Here is a 15480-nt window from a genome sequence, read left to right on the forward strand (position 1 = left end):
TAGGTAAACTGCTGTACAGCAACATGCAGCCATTCACTGTTCTCCTAACTAGCTTTGACTATAGCAGCATGATGTTATTTTTCTAAACAGTGTTTTCCCAACAAACTACTTAATAATTGCCCTAGCTACCATACATGATCAAACTATTTCTGAAATGCTCGATGGACTGTGTCATTAATACTGTAAGCTAAAGCTTTGTTCCCTTATTATTTTCTATAAAGCAGTGGTGTGCATGCTTTACAGCTCCAAAGGCCACACTGGCAACTTACCAGCAGCCAGAGGGATGCAACTAATTTACATACAACTTTAATCAGAGCTCACTTCTGCTACTATTTTATTTATTTTTATTCATACAGAGTTCTGTAAGTGTACACATTGCTTTACAAAATTATAGGGAATCCTTATCCTTAGAAGCTTTATTGAAGCCAGTGGAGTCAAACTGGTGTAAAACTTGTGCAAGTGAAAAGAGGATCAAGCCCACAGTTTATGGGAATTAAACACCACTCGGCCTGAGCAAAGGAAACTTAAAGCTGCCCTAAAAGGGTACCTGAGGAAGCCCCTAGGCTGGTGTAGGGCTAGTATAGATGGGCCTGCACCATCCCTTGCCAGCTTTCTCAGGGTAGGGATTGGGAGAGGCCATGTCAGGTGCAGGAGGGGGCATGGCCAGTGTGTGCTGTGCTCTGGTGATTCCTGCCAGCGTAAACTAACCTAGAGGGTCATGACAAGCCAGTACAATTTAGAGCAGCTCTGACACTATTCTAATTGAATTAAGGATGAGCCAGCCTCTAACTGCCCCCAGGATCAGTAGAAGGATAAAGTGGCAGAAAACCACTTATTTCCTCTCTCTCTCCAGGTTAGGGTGACCAGATAGCAAGGGTGAAAAATTAGGACAGGAGGGGGGGAGGGGAAATAGGATCCTATGGAAGACAAAGCCCCTAATATTGGGACAGTCCTGATAAAATTGGGATGTCTGGTCACCCTACTGCAGGTGTGCCAATCATTGAGTGAGCAGATGTGAGGATTTAGCATATGGAATGCATCCACAAGTCAGGTACATAAAAAGCTAAAGAACCTGGTTTTCCTCTCTTTGACACTGGTTTTACACCATTGTAACTGCTTTGGCTCCAGTAGAGTTAATTGCAATGTATTCTAGCATAAGTGAGAGAGCCTAGTATTAGCCTGTTGTGTGGAACTGAGAAAACCTAAAGTCAGGAGAAGGCAAGGGTCTAGCTGGAGAAATATGATAGGGAGAAGACCTGAAAGTTTAGATAATCAGAATATTCAGGGCTTAATTGAAGGGGGCTTTGGGTGGCTCAGGAGACTGTATGGGATAATAATATTCAGCATCTTTCAAACCATTGTACAAATGTTACCTAATTAATCTTTGAGGTAGGCAAGTGTTATCCCTATTTTGCAGATGAGGAAACTGAAACACAGAAAGGTTAAAACCTAAACGACTGAGCCAGTGTCTACTGAAGTCAGTGGAAAGATACTGTTTGCTGTCAATGGTCTTTAAATAAAGCCCTAAGTTTTCAGATGTGGTCACTGATTTCAGGTGTTTAACTTGAGATATATTGTGTCTGATTTTTAAAGGTTCTGAGCATCCACATCTCCCCTTATCTTCACTGCTCTGCCCTTTTAAAAATCCAGCCCAACGTTTCTCAAGTTGAGCTCCAAAAATTAGTAGCCACTCTTGAATAACTATCTGTTAATGATTTGCCCGAGGCCACACATCACGTCGGTATAAGAGCTAGGATTAGAATTCAGGTATTGCTGTTGTCCAGTCTCATATTTAGTCCATAATGCCTCTCTCATGTGGAATCATGCACTCTTACATCACTGATTCAAACCACACGCAGGTGGATAGCAACTGAAATGGTGACAGGATATTTAGCCTACATGCAATGAATTGTTCCTAGTGAAGGGCTGTCTCTATGAAAAAAATACCACTCGTATTTGCATCAACACTTTTGTGGCAGTCTCAACAGAGAGGCAAAGAACTAAACTGGTACAGAGACCAAACTACCTCTGCATGCCATGATGGTCCCTCCAGGCCATGGCATTTTGAGGAAACTTTCACTGCTGAAGCTTGCACACATGTCCTATAAGTTAAGTCTCTAGTGCTCTTAGTCTGGCATTAGATTTACATTTTTAAAGAATCCAGACCATTCTGGATCTTTACTTTCTCCATTTAGGGAATTTATGAGATTCTTAATATAATAACAATCCAGCAGGATGTCAACATGGCATTTTTAATGAGCCTTCCTCATAGTGGTTGCATAGATTTTTCCATTAACTTTCCCTCACTTTTCCAGCCACATACTCCTTCTTCCGTTGTCCTGCTCCCACTTGGGGTCTGTGTCACTAAAGTTTCTTTGGCCTGGTCCACAATTCTTTTCTTGAATTAAGCTTTACTAAAGCTTATTTTCAACATTTGTAACACAACAGAAATTACACTACAGCTGTTTGCAGCAATCTGGTTCCATTATTGGGATAAATGACTCAGACTTATAGTTTAGCCACTCAAGTTCATGATTATACTTCCTCGTAAAACAGCATGGTGGTATTTCTTTTCAGGAGCATTTGATTCCCTGATATATTCTGTTATCAGAGTTGTTTCACAGGAGTTCACTTTTTATATGGCATCACCAAGGGAATGACTGGCTGTTCTTTCAGCGGTATTACTCTTATTGCAGTATGTTTTAAAGTGAATATCACTGTATCGATTCAATCAGATAGGAAATAGCTGCAAGTTTTAAATTTGATCTATTTTGCCTAGGTAATTGTAAATGTTTCTCACTATGTAGGCCAAGATTTTAAAAACTGACTAGTGATTTTGGGTCAGCACCCACGCTCTGAAAATCAAGCCTCTTTACGGACGGAGGCACCCCAAAGCAGTAATAACTTTTGAAAATCTTGCTAATTGCTGAGCACTGGTTCATTTTCCAAAGATTGCATGTCTTACAGTGTGGCCTGTTTTGTATAATCACGGAAAACACTTTTCTTCGATGAATACAGAGGGTAACGTTTTATTATATGTAACCATTAATCCAATCAGAAGGAGGGAAAATCCCCCAAAATTACATTGTTCCATTATTACGACCACCAGACACCAATAGTGCCTCATTAATATTAGTCTGAAAGCACAATGAAAATGACTATTGCTGTTTTATCATAAAGTGTTGCCTTATATACTGTGCTCATAGTAATGCATATTATAACTACATTTATTCAGGTTAATCTCAGGGCATGTTTCAAGGTTAAGCTCCAAAACAGTTTTTAAATTGTCACTAAATCATTATGGCATGCGACAGCGGTTTTCACATTGATCCCCCTATGTCTGGTTTATCGACATGGGATGTAATGTGTGTGCGTCGCCCTACTAGAAAAAGCAGTTGTAGCTTTGACTCTTAAGTAACAAACGCAACAGTCACCGTTCAGTTGTTAATGTGGTTTGGCGCGCTGAACAGGGTAAATCCTGAGCGAGAGATACCCTACAGGATTCTGTGAGACAGCGAGAGACAAAAGACAAAGATTTCCAGCCCAGGACTGCTGAGTTCCCGGGGCAATTCTCTTTGCTGACAGCTTCAATCTACTTTAAATACAATGGACACTTACGATAATCCATTGGGAATCTTCACTGTGATTCAGTGAGTAATCTAATACATTTGTACTTCATATTTTAAGTTAATCAGAACATAAATATTTAAATATATGCATACTTTGCAAGGGCAATATGTTTTAAAATATCCACACTTCTGTGCACTTAATGATAAAACATGTTTTGAAATGAGCTAGTTAAACATTGAGAAAGGTTTGACCTTTGAATTGAGCTAATCTAAGCAGAGCTTCACCAAAATTGTAGTATGGACAGACTGGCTAACTTGCTGAAAATGTTGTAGCACTGCAGAAAACTTCTGAGTTTCTTTTTTCACTGTGCATATATTAGAAATTTGTTCTGATGCTACTCTTGGTGTGCACTATGTTTCTCTTTCTTAATAAATCTGACCCAAAAAGAAGTATTCTTGAGCTATTCTATCAATATATTTCAATTTTGTACCTGGAAAATTCATTTGAAAAATCTGTTCCTTTAAAAAATGATTTCCTATGCACTAGGAGATTTGTTTGTGTGAAGGGGTAAATAAATAAATAAATTCTCTATTCACTTTCTCCATACCACTGATGATTTTATAGACCTCTATATCATATTACTTCTCTGTCATCTCTTTTCTAAAACGAACAGTGCCAGTCTTTTTAATCTCTCCTCATGTGGAAGTTGTTCCATACCCCTAATCATTTTTGTTGTCCTTCTCTGTACCGTACCATGGATTTATATATGGCATTGTATGTTCTGTTTTATTATTTATTCCTTTCCTAATGGTTCCTAACATTCTGTTCGCTTTTTTGACTGCCGCTGCACATTGAATGAATGTTTTCAGAGAACTATCCACAATGACTCTAAGATCTCTTTCTTGAGTGATAACAACTAACTTAAACCCAGTCATTTTATATGTATAGTTGGAATTATGTTTTCCAATGTGCATTACTTTGCATTTATCAACATTGAATTTCATCTGCCATTTTGTTGCCCAGTCGTCCAGCTTTGTGAGATCTCTTTGTAACCCTTCGCAGTCAGCTTTGGACTTAAGTATCTTGAGCAATTTTGTATCATCTTCAAACTAAGCCTCCTCACTGTTTACTTCTTTTTCTAGATCATTTATGAATATGTTGAACAGCACTGGTCCCAGTACAGATCCTTTCAGGACCCCACTATTTAACTGACTCCATGTGAAAACTGACCATTTATTCTTATCCTTTGTTTCCAATTTTTTAACCCACTACTGATCCATGAGAGGACCTTCCCTCTAATCCCATTACTACTTAATGTTTATGTTACCTTGTTCCACTCTGGAGCAGTTGTAAGACTACTGAGTCTTCAAAATGGCTCTGTGCTCCGAAGATTATTTCCCTGTTGGACTGAACTGCAGCCAATACATTTTTTGAGTCTTTTATTAATGTTTTTATTCATTACTTAACCATTTTGTGCATCAGTTTACCCATCCATAAAATAGTTATTAAAGAGCAAGCAGAGCAATATGTATATGCCTTCACTGAGTAACTGTATGATCACAAATTTTGAGTAACTTTGTCCTTCCACAACCTATCCCCTCCCTGTTGTTTGTCACCTCCACTTGTCAAGCCATTTCTTAAATTTAGATTGTAAACTCTTTGGGCACGGCCTTGTCTTTCTAGGTCTTCTTTGAAGTGTCTTGCATATTTTAGGTACATTAAAGTAATAAACAGTATAGGACTGAATTGTCATTTTTTCAACCCAGACCCGTCTTCTAAGGGCAGATCTCCCCACTCTCAGATAGAAGTGGCCAGTCCCCCTCTCCTGTTTCATCGTCTCTCTTCTTTTGGATCCTTCAGAGGATAATCCAGGGCGAGGAGGAGGAGTGGCAGGTCAGGGATAAGAAGGGAAACCATTCATAGATTCATATCTGCCCCTGGTCCCAGAAAAATCCTGAAATAAATAACAGAGCTGGTGACTCCTCCATTCTCCCGGCGTGGTGAGAGGGAGGGACTGCTGCAGCCAAAGGGAGTAATTGATCATGTAGCTCTGGTGAGGGAAGGCAGCCTGTTGAGGTGACGATGGCCATGGCCTCCCATAGATCACTAGGGATCTCCTAGGTCTGGGGACCCCGTGGTCTGTTACGCAAAGCAAGGGAAACCTTGTCCCTGTGAGGGAACAATGTGATGGAAACTCTATAAGGAGATTCCTGCAGAAATGTATTGTGGGAGGGGATGATCCGAATCTTACACATTTACACACCACAGCGATATTAAGTGTAAGTCTTTTTTAATGACTATTTTGTAAAATGTTTTGAGACATCCCTCCCCCCAGATGATAAGCACTATATACAATAAGGGTAGGTTATTATTACACTCTTTGTCCTAAGGTGTAGGTATGACAGGGCAAGAAATGTTTGTTAAATGTCTTTTTAGGTGTCATTCTTTTAATGCAGAACAAAAGATGCACAGACTCCCTAAGCACTGGTTATAGGGGCTCTGCAGTGCAGGTGGGACTGTGCCAGAAAGCATGCTTGTCATGCAAGTTCTTCTCCAGACACTAAATAAGCTTGCAAACCTTGCACAAGCTTAATTGAAGCCAACAAGGAATTTAGGAGAGACACGGCACATGAGACTGGAAAGAAATGCATTATTCAGAAATAATATCTTGAAGCCATATAAGTTGCTGGAGGGACATGACACTTGTGATCAGTGGTCAGGAAATGGGGCATGCCAAGGATAGAGAATGGGTAGGGAAATGAGGCCTCTTTAGAGGACAGGATGTCCTTGTGCCACTTACTGTACAGAACTGAGTCATTAGAGATGTAGGATGAGATTTTCAAAAGCTCTCAGCACTGGCCTAACTCTGTTCCCACTGAAGCCAGTGTCAATATCAGCATCCAACTCTGCATCAGCATGTTGTTCAGGTTTCATTTTGGCACACTCTTCACTGTGTGCTCAACAGGCTGGCTGTGAAGTGAGTTTACAGGGGAGGTCGAAGTCTGTTTCACTAAAACACTTGTGGCTTCTGGGTAGCCATTAACATCACCCCTGCCCAGTCACAAAGTGCTGTTTCAAGTGTTCCACTCCTAACCCTTCCAGCATCATAAAAGCACCATTCCCCCAACCGTCATGCAAGGACTTCAAACTTCAATGATGATGGACAGCACTGAATGTGCTTTGGGAGCCAGTTAGTCTCCCTGTGTGGCAAGAAAGGCTCTCCGAAACAAGCCAGCTTCGGAGGGAGTTAAAAATCAACTATTGGTTCTGCTAATTTTTTAACTTTTGAAAAATTCAAAGAAGCAAGTTGCCCACATTAAACTAAGAAAGACCCATCTGACAGGCCTGGCACTGTAGCAAAAAGGGGGTGTATTTTTCTTATAGTTCACAACACAAGTGGGAAACAAACATACAAAAGACCTTATCACTGTGATTCAACTGGTCAGGGGCTCCGTCCTCAGTTTGACATGTTGTAATGAAACTCTCTAGGTAGGAGTAAAATGGTAAAGAGTTAATGATGTGCTGGTTAATTCCACAATCAAAAACTTGTTCCCAGCAAAGCTCCAATGACTTGCTGGGGCCAAGGCCAGCCATGAAACAGTGAAAGGCACTCCAAACTTACAAAAGGGGAGTCAAAGCTAGGCTAGGTTTGAGCAAGGCAGCAATTTACTTGCCAGTCTTTGTTTAACTTACATTGTGTTTACTGTGATCAGGTGCCTACCTGGCAAGCTGTGATGGAAATACAGTAACACGTTTAATGCAGTTTTTGCCCAGTTTAATACTAGGTTTCCAAAAATGTGCCCTGCTGGTCATAGAGCCTGTTTTTGCTGCTAGTTAATATCTCACCTATTTAGGCTTTTATATTGTGCTCATCACCATTATGTGGAAGGCAGTGCAGAGGGTGGAATGACATTGGCTCTAATAGGCGCAGTTCAGCTCTCCGTCACAGGCCATACACATAGACGTGGTTGAACAGCTGGCACAAGGACTAAAAGTGCTCTGCCGGAGAGTTCATTTAGGTGATGTAGTTGGATCTGTGACCTTCTCAAACTTGTGAATCTTGTCTGCTCAATAGGCAACTTAAATAGCTGACATCTGTCTAGCCTTAAATAAGCCACTTGTAAGTAATTTTGTCATGTTTATTGGGACTAATTGATTGATTCTGTCACCAGTATTGAAAATCTTCTCAGGCCTTTAATTCAATGTGTGGTCACTGTTCTTAAACTTTGATCTCTGCTGTTTTCTCATCTCTTGTATGTCTATGTTAACTGAACATTTCAAATCATTATTTTTCTAAAATCTACACAAATTGTCAAAAGGAAACTTGGAAAACAGGCAAGCAAGTTAGGTCTGAACAACTCTAGCAAATTGTGCTACAAGGAAAAAACGTGGGTAAGACAACAGCAGGTGAGAATTTGAGATTCAGATTGAATTTGCTACAAACATTAGGCTGTAAAATGAACTGGTGATTTTAAACATACGCCACCAAACTCCTGTTAGATGGTAACATCATGGTGACCTTTGAATTGGTGACCTGGATGTGAAAGTCTCAAAGTGGACACAAAAAGACTATTACAGTTGGTACTAATCTCAACAGAGGCCAAGGAGTGAATAGCCTATGGTGAAGCCCTTCCATCATTAGAGGTAGTTCCTCCAGGTGTCTGGGTTGAGACATACTGGCAGGGTAATGGAGGGTAAGTATTCTCTACATCTCCTGTGGACAAAAAGATTTGTAGTATCCTTACCTGTCAAATCTAGGACCTTTCAGAAGCCTTAAGTTAATTTGAATATATTTCTAAAATGCAAAGATAAGGTTGACTAAATATTAGACTGATTCACCAATTCATTGAAATAAGCTGAATTACACCATTGAAAAAGTTCAGTATTATGATAGTGAATCAGGCCCCTTTTTAGATTGGCAAACACTTTCTATCACACTCTTTCCATCTAGAGTGTCTTCCTCCCTGCTCTTTCCCCAGTCCTCAGCACTGGCCATAAGACAAAGCATAGCGAATCTAATTGGCAACATCAGTCTTGAAACTATTTGCACGCAATACTAACAGGGGCATAAAAACCCCAAGTGGGGGTTTTGTTTTGTTTTTCAAAAAGGGCCACTGATTTTGGGTGTCTCATATTAGGTGCCCAAATTCAGACACTTTGGACCTATTTTCAATGGTATTTAGATACCTAAAGAAGCAGGTGGGCACCTAGTAAGATTTTCAAGAGCATCTATGCAGGTTAGGTGCCTAACTCCAATCTAACCTGTTTAGGTGCTTTTGAAAATCCCACAAGGTGCCTATCTGCATCTTTAGGCACCCGAAATCAGAGGTCATTTTTGAAAATGTTGGCCTATGTTTCTCTGACTTCGTGAATGTTTTCAGTGGCTAGGAGGAAAAGCATTCTTTTGGTCTGCTGCACTGGCAAAGACAAGGAGCCAGTCCTATGCTGTTACAGTATCTGATCTCTGTAAGGTAAGCATCCTTCTGAAAGGAACTAATGTTACTGCCTAGTCTACTTTGTGTTCAACACTTTCTTTACTCAGATACAGGGGGAAAGATATTTAACTGTGGTTTCTCTCCTTCCTCTGATTTTCTTCCTAAGATTAAGTGAAGAAATTACTGCCTTGTATTAAATTCTTTTTTTTTTTTTTTGGTTTACATAAATTTTCTGTTATTTTTGCTACCAGTATCTTGAGTCTCAAGTATTTCAATAAATTTCATGTTGCAGTTGTCGGTTTCTTGCAGTGAAAGACACTCATGTTGCATAAGATATAGTGTACCATACACTGCACGTGTTGTAAAGTGAACCACTGTATAATGAAATCTTCACATAAATACACAGTACCAGAGGTCTTTGCTTCTCAGGTAACACTTAAGCAATATTATAAAGAGGAGTGTACAAAAAAATGATGAGTTTTATTATGAATTTTACCTTTTCCTCTGTTTATGAAGACCATAATATTAAATGTATCCATTATTTGAATTCTGTCAATAATTCTTGGTTTATAGCTTATATGCAAGCTATTAATTGTAAGCATTTGATAACTGAAATTCAAGCTTTGTTTGGATTCACAAGTCATATGGTATTGTTTCTGTTTTCTGAGTGGAGGCTTCTGGTATGAACACAAATTTGAAATTAATTCTCCATAAATATTGTGCAATATTCAATTCAAATGTACTGTTGCATGGACTTTCCTGCCAATAAATTCAATTGATAGAAAATTCCTAAAAAGCAAGCACTGTGGAACAAATTAATTTAAAAATGTAATCACTTCTCGAAAATACTTTTCAGTATTTGCCCAGCTGTAATGATTAAAAGAAATCTGGCATTTATTTGTACATATGCTAATGGTTATCACAGTCTGCTTATGGTTTTCTCTAAGATAGCTGTTAGCCTCTGCAGCTGTAGTGACCTTGAGGTCCACCTAGCTTCCCAGATGGACAGAAACAGAGGCTAATTATCCTTGAACTGATCTTCGGGTTAAAGCCTTGGTAGCAGTTTAGAGACACATTACAACACTTCCCCCATTTAAATTGACCTCTGTTTAAGCAAAACACCTAGTTCACTGATGTGCTGATAACTTCCACTAATTGATGCATATTATGTATTTCTCCTCCATTTAAATAAACCTATTTATCCAAAGGCTTTGGGTTACAGCTGTGAAATATGTGCATAGTGTGGTTCAAATGCATTGCTTGATTTGGGCTTTTATTATGAATTTGGACAGGTTTGCAGGTGTTCTTCAGCAACTCTGGCTGCATTTGGACAAACCCAGGCAGAGTTTAAAATAAAACGCTACTCTGTCTTGGGATACCCCCTTCCTTTCAAAGGATCCCTCAGTTCTCCCTGCAGGGTTAAGGGCCCTTCTTACCCTCACCCACATAGGTCAGCTAGCAATACTTAGTGGAGTTTTCCCCATTCCTCACTTAGCATACTTTTGGTGACAGCTGGCTAGCTCTTTTTCTTGGCTCTTAAGGAGGAGGCTATGTTACCAGCTCCTCTTGTACAGGGCCAGCTCTAGGTTTTTTGCTGCCCCAAGCAAAACATTTTTTGCCCCACCCCCATACACACTTTTTGGCCGGAACGCTGCCCCTGGAAATGTGCCACCCCAAGCACATGCTTGCTTTGCTGGTGCCTAGAGCGGGTCCTGCTCTTGTATAATCTTCAGTGAAACATCATGGAGGTGGGCAGCCTGCCTGCCTCAGTTCCGCAGTAACTGGACACAGAAGTTTCCACTTGGTCCAGCTGCTGCTATACGGCCGGTTTACTTCATTCTGGGGCCTGATGTGCCCAATGCTACACTATTACCAGTGCACTCCATCTGTGGTAGCTTCAGTCAAAGTGCTATTAGAGACTACACAAGCATTTACAACTATGTTATCTAGTTCCTGCTTGAAGTAGGTCTAGATGGCAGGGGCTTTAAAACATCAGGGGTTGGTCCTACTCCTCCTGTTATCACCAGTCAGATATGCACTCGTGCTTGTGAAGCAGGAAGAGATTTTTTTTTAAAATGCCAATGTAGACAAGGCCTTAGTGAGAGTGGGAGTGAAGTTTCTCTTAATGTTGTAAGTATATAGCCCGGAAGACACATAGGGCCAAATGGAGCTATACTTATTTACACCTGCTGGGGATCTGGCCAGTGGTGGCTTGAACTGAGAGACAGCTGCAGGCATGGGGAGAAAGATAAACTTAAATATGTTCTGTTTGATAGAAACAGTTATTTAAAAGGAAGAAATACAAAATGAGCTTGGAGAGATTTGTTTGGATTGTATTTGTATTTGGAAGGATGAGGAAAATGTATTTTAGTATATTTCAAAATATTTCTGTCCCCCAAATGGCATTTTGGCCTTAACTGTATGGGTGAGATTCAGTGCTGCACTGAAAAACCCTGTGTTATTTTTTTCTTAACACACATGCTGAATCTGGAGCATCACAGCTTAATAGATGCTAATGACCTATTGAGAAAAAGGACAGGAACAACTGATGTCTGCCCCACCTACTCACTTCCTCCTGCTGTTGCAGAAAGAAGTGGGATACATCTACCAGATGCTAATAGGTGATCCCCAACGAGTAATCTAGAGCAAGAAAACACACTGATTACCCTGCTAAGAACCCTGCTTATCTGAGACAGAAAAAAATTCCCTCAAAGGCCAATGTTTCAAACCTTTAGCATCAGAAAAAAATGCTACAGTGTATTGTCATAATAATGACACGTTATTAGTTTAATAGTATCTAAGTGTCCTTTACAAACAAATCATTAATTTGAATAGATATATGTAATCTGTTGAAGTGGATAAATTGGATGCTACGAGGAATTTGGTAACCTTATTCTGTATAAGGGAAATGTTATGCAGTCTGGCACTGCCACTAGGAAGAGGAATATCATGTGTGTTTTGTATTAGTTGCTACCTCTTACACTGATCCAAATACCTAAATTCTGAACAGGCCTGTCTTTTTTGTTTGTTTGTTTTGTTTTATTTGTTTATTTTAAGGACAATAATTAAGGAATCAATTGATTCAAAAAGAGCTATGGTTCTCATTGCTGAAGGTCATGCATTTTGACTCTGCACCCAGTTGACCTAGTCAGTGGAAGCCTTTTAAAAAAATTCTTTAGTAGGTGTATCCCTGAACATTCATACAGAAATGAAGGCTTCATATAAATTAATTTCCCTTGTCCCTGAGAAGCTTTCTTTCTGATTCATAAGGGTCAAAAAGATTCCTCTCATGAAAACAATTTAGAAAATTCAAAGGTAATCCAATTCTAGGCTCTGTGCTATCCAAATGCCTGTACCCAGCAGGAAAAAAAATCTCCTTAATCCTTTATTGTTTTTATAAGTACCTGTTTGCCAGGGGCCCTCCTCTTTTTTACTGAAGGCACTGCATCTTATTTAAACTTTTTATTTTCCCCTTACTTTGAAAATGTTCACTTCTCTCAGGTATCTCTTAATTGTAAAGTTCACTTGATTAATCTCTGAGATTTTTCCTCATCGCCAGCAATGGCACCCATGGATTTTGCCATAAGGTATCATATTCTTTATATATCTTTTGCCCCTAGACAAATGTATCTGAGGGCAGTGGGAGATGGGGCAGGGTGGGCCACATGAATACCAATTTTAGTGTGGTAAATGTTACAGCATTTTAGAGACAGGATTACTTGCATGTTCTGAATCAGGAAGCTTTCCAAGCTGGACTTTCCATGAGCAAGTTCCCAGAACATCACTTCTTTTGCAACAGTGGCTGATAGGGAAGGCATGTCTTAGCAGTTAATAACCAGCTGGTCATTGACCCAGCTGGCCAGTCAGTAACTGGAAATATCTGACCCGAAAGTCATTTCTTCTTACACAATCTTCTGTTTAATTATCATTTTTATTTACTCTATGTGTGGCATCTCAATTTATTGCAATTTATTTTACTATATTATATAGGACCTTTTGCTAGATAGTACCTGACTGGTATTGAAACCAATGGGAAAGCAGAATTATTACATTTATAGTATCTGTACTGCAGATTGTACCTAAGTGTGTTCAGAATAAAAAAGTTAAATATATAAGGTAATGTATGTTACAATAGGGTTGTTGATAGTTTTATCAAAATATTTGAATCACACATACTTTCTGAATATTTGTATGTTTTACCCAGGCTGTTTTAAAAATAAGACTCAATATAATACAGGAGGAGTACGGCGTTTATGGAGTGGAAGAAGATGGATTGCCATGAACAAAAAGGTTGTGGAGGGAGGATTATGGCTGTGATACAGTAACTAAAGAACTACGCCATAGGACAAAGCAAATTACAATTTACTGGAAATAAGGGTAGTGTTCAAGAGGGATTAGATGGATGGAGAATTGGTAATGGGATAAAAAGCATTTCACCTCAAGGTCACCTTTTGAATTCAACTCAAATCAGCACTGACAAAAGCTGTTACCATCTGATGGCATTTGGGTGGGGTGTTATGGTATAGCCACCCCCACACAAGCCCTGAGTGGGTTAATGTGTGCCAGAGGGGACACATTACATGCTGAACCTGGAGGGGAACCAGAGCTTGATAAGGCAGATGAAGCCCAGATGGAACAGGATTATAAATCAGGAAGTGAGAGAAGGAATGGGCTGCAAGGAGGAGGCTGGCATTCATTCCTTAGTGGGAGTGAGAGGAGATCCAGGGGAGACAGTAAGCCCTGGGGTCCTGAGACAGACTGGGGAGTTTAGTAAGAGGCCAAGAAGGATGAAGTAGCTATGGGGAGTAGAGGAATCTCTGGTGGCAAACCCAGAGATAGGCCAGGAGATAGAGGTGGGGTAGAAAGGAGGCAGAGAAACAGCAAAACGAGCTGAAACTGAGCAGATTTAGATTGCTAGCCATAGAGTCTATAGGCTGGAACTTGGAGTAGGGGGTAGGCCTGCGTTCCCCTACAAGCCATGGGGGGAGGGATAGCTCAGTGGTTTGAGCATTGGCCTGCTAAACCCAGGGTTGTGAGTTCAATCCTTGAGGGGGCCATTTAGGAATCGGAGGCAAAAATTGGGGATTGGTCCTGCTTTGAGCAGGGGGTTGGACTAGATGACCTCCTGAGGTCCCTTCCAACCCTGATATTCTATGATTCTAAGCCACTGGAAAAGTGGCATAGGACCTGGAGACTTGGAATGGAAGACAGTTTGAGACAATGTCTGGACAGCTTGTCTAGTGGGACTTTGTCACCCTGGAATTGGGGGGGCGGAAGGGGGGACGGGACTATATAGTCCTGGGGACCTGGCTGGAGAGCTGAGTCACAAAGAGGGAGCATCCCAAGTCACAGAGAGAGGGACCATGCTATGAGCAACTGATGGAGGAGGGTGTCAGGTGGGTTAGGTTGATTCCTACCTGCAGAAAGTGGCCCCCTTCACAAGGGGTTTATGAGAAATTAATCAGTCTTTACTCAGTGTATGGATATTTACATTGTAAAACTCACTACTATATCTGGCATTTGTTACTCACCCTGTTAGCAATCTCGGGAGGCCCGGGAGAGAATGGGCATGGGAACTGAGACCAGCCATGAAACTGGTTTCCATGGACGGGCAGTGGAAGAAAGAGGACAAGGTGGCTGATAATGGCCACAAAAGAGTCATTGGCCAATCTCCTCCTAAATAAAGAAAAAGTGAACCCTTGGATCTACATTATAATTAAACCAAATACTGTCCAGGCTTTGAAAAGTCAAGCAAACAGTTAACATTGCTTATCCCGTGTCATCCAATTATAAATAAACATTTTCAAATCTGGGTGCTTAAAGTTAGGTATCTGGATCTGTATTTAGGCATCTAAATTAAAGCGGCTTAGTGTTCTTGCAGCTCCCATTGATGTTACTGGTGGGTTGAAGTTGATGGAACCCGTGGCTGAGCAAGACCTTGGAACATCAAGCCACTTCTGGAGGTGCCTAACTTCAGGCAGACGAGTTTGAAAATGGTTTCAGAGTAGCAGCCGTGTTAGTCTGTATCCGCAAAAAGAAAAGGAGGACTTGTGGCACCTTAGAGACTAACAAATTTATTTGAGCATAAGCTTTTGTGAGTTCATGAAAATGTTAGTTAAAGTAAGGAGTAAAGAGGATCAAGTGAACTGTAAAATAGGCCCAGATCCAGCAAAGCAATTAGGCATCTGTTTAAATTTAAGCTTGTGAGCAGTTTGTTTCCCAACAACTCAACAAAACACCTGCCTGTATAAGTGTTTTACTGGATTTGAGCCTTAGGGTATAGTTTTCAAAATGGGCTTAAGTCCCATTAAATGCCAGTGGAATTTGTGCTCCTAAGTCACGTAGGCTCTTTTGAAAATATCCCTATTACCTTCCAACCAGCAGTCCTTATTCACGTAAAACTTCTGATTGGACTCAATGGGAAGCTTAGTTCAAGTTTTTTCCACTGTGATGTAATGGCAGAATTTTTTTTAAA

This window comes from Lepidochelys kempii, chromosome 1 (assembly GCF_965140285.1).
Source record: "Lepidochelys kempii isolate rLepKem1 chromosome 1, rLepKem1.hap1, whole genome shotgun sequence".
NCBI classification, from domain to species: Eukaryota; Metazoa; Chordata; order Testudines; family Cheloniidae; genus Lepidochelys; species Lepidochelys kempii.